This window comes from Macadamia integrifolia, chromosome 4 (genome assembly GCF_013358625.1).
Source record: "Macadamia integrifolia cultivar HAES 741 chromosome 4, SCU_Mint_v3, whole genome shotgun sequence".
In the NCBI taxonomy this organism is placed as follows: Eukaryota; Viridiplantae; Streptophyta; class Magnoliopsida; order Proteales; family Proteaceae; genus Macadamia; species Macadamia integrifolia.
This window is the reverse complement of record NC_056560.1, coordinates 20117517-20119575: the sequence shown is the minus strand read 5'-3', so window position 1 is coordinate 20119575 and position 2059 is coordinate 20117517. Positions and strand designations below refer to the sequence as shown.

The 2059-nt window shown below is 36.1% G+C and overlaps 1 protein-coding gene across 1 annotated transcript in view; it reads left to right on the top strand.

The window, feature by feature from the left end:
* LOC122075641 (universal stress protein PHOS32) overlaps positions 1-1593 on the top strand; it is a 5022-nt gene extending 3429 nt beyond the window's left edge. Inside the window, exon 5 of the mRNA XM_042640743.1 lies at positions 1217-1593. The gene's annotated coding sequence lies outside the window, so the exon portion shown is untranslated. The remainder of the gene's footprint in view (positions 1-1216) is intronic.
* Positions 1594-2059: the final 466 nt, after the last annotated feature.

Genomic DNA, 2059 nt, shown 5'->3' with positions numbered 1-2059 from the left:
AAAAAAAAAAAAAAATTGGACATTAAATCTAGTTACTTCACATAACATAAGAAAAATGCATTAACGGGTGAAACTCTATTAAAAAAGGAAAAAAAAAAAAAATGAGACTAATAAAGGTTGTAGATAAGTTCATGAGAAGGTAGTCTGTCTTGGGCTTGCTTATCTTCCAAATGTTTTCCAATGATGATAAAGTAACCAGATGATTTGTTCTCTGCTTTTGGATCATCAGTAAGAATATGCAGCTGATCTGCATAAATCTGTTTGGATGCTTAGGATTAGTTTCCATAGTGTGATCCAATGTTTCTGAATTAAATGGAGACAATATGTATCTATCTGATGGCCAGCAGATTCTACAATTTATTTACCTGTTTGATTTGGGTTGAGGCACACCTTTGTTCTTGATAAATCAGAAACAGTCCCATGGTGAAAAAACTTTTTAATTAAATGTAATGAAGGTTGTAATATATATATATATATGGCTTCTTCTCATGTGGTCTTGTTATCCTTTCGCCGAAAACATAGTTTTCCTGATTACTACCACAGATTTTATTGTTTAATGGCAGTGAAGGGGCAAACCGGAAATGCTTTTAAACTTAGTAATAGTAACAATGAAGCTATTGAAATCTGGGTAGCAAGGACATGTCATGGATGTAGGTTTCAGACACAGTTGTGGGTTATCTACTTAGCACCTCCAGTAAAATTTTGTTAGGCTTACATGGTAAACAGAATTTTTGTTATCCAACTCAGACATGGACCAGGGGTTGTATGCAAAATGGCAGAACTGAGAAACATAACATTCTTGTTACATAGATTGGGAGTTACAGAGCTAAGCTGAAGACAGATTTCTGCCAACGAGGGATGGCATCCCAAACTGGGAGGACCCGAGTATCTTTAGACATTTTTTTTTTTAGTTGTCGAATAATAAAAAAATTCCAAAGAACTCCATTGCAATTTCCATGATACCAGCATTTTTCTCTGAAATAAAGGCTCGATTATCACTTCAGACATGACCATTAAGGACCTAAATAGTAACAGTACATGAAGATATAGAACTTGGGCTTGCTTATCTTCCAAATGTTTTCCATTACTTTGGCTCCTTTTCCAGTCTTGCTTGTTTTCAACTGGATTGTCACTTCAAACATCTTACGAATTTTGGATTTCATTTTCATCAATACCATTTTTTTTATCAGTTTGTTAACCATATTATAATTGCCAGAATCTATTCTTCGAAGTGTTGAGCAGCTACTGTCTTGTCATCATGTTAAAGAATGAGTTTTTGACCAGCTGGTGGATGGTGCTGTCACTCCCATCTTTACAATGTCACATGACTGGTTCTTGAGGGATTGTAAAGCAATTGAAGTTTTTCCTAGTTTGTGCTATGTTGTGTTGTATTGGCATGTGTTGGTGAAGTTTGTTCAAATCTTGTGAAGGTTGTAAACTTTCTTTGGCTCTGGGTCTGGCTGTGTAGACATGTGAGGTTGAGTTTTTCCAATCATTGGTATTGCTCAAGCCCCTTGGCTTGCCTTTGTAATCAAGTGTAATAACTCCTTAATTTTGTTATTAGTTATGGATTTGCCAATGGTTTATGAATAATGTTGAAAGATCTTATGGCCTCTCCACTCCCTGTGTTGAGCGTCTGAACTCTAAAGGTGATTCTTTTTTTTTCTGCGACTGCCCCGATTGCTCTTGGATCTAGTGCTTTAAAGGTGTTTGATATAATTCCCCTTGATTTGTTGAGATAGGTTGTTGTAATGCATGTCCAATATAACTCGTGGTAAAACTCAATTGTTCTGATCAAGACAGACCTGGAAAGCACTTCTCACCAGATCCTCTTAAAGTGAGCCAACCCATCCAACTAATGGGTTCTGATCCTCTTAAGTGCGTCAATCCCTCCAACACACATTCGACGGTTGGGAAGCATTTCCCACTTGATCACATGGCTGGGTCTTCTTTACGGTTTTTCGCTTTGGTAAAATTTTTCGACTGAAAAAAAATAAAACAGAATTTTTTTATTTTAAAGTCAAAGTTGTTTCATCGACCATTCTAAGCTGAAACAAAT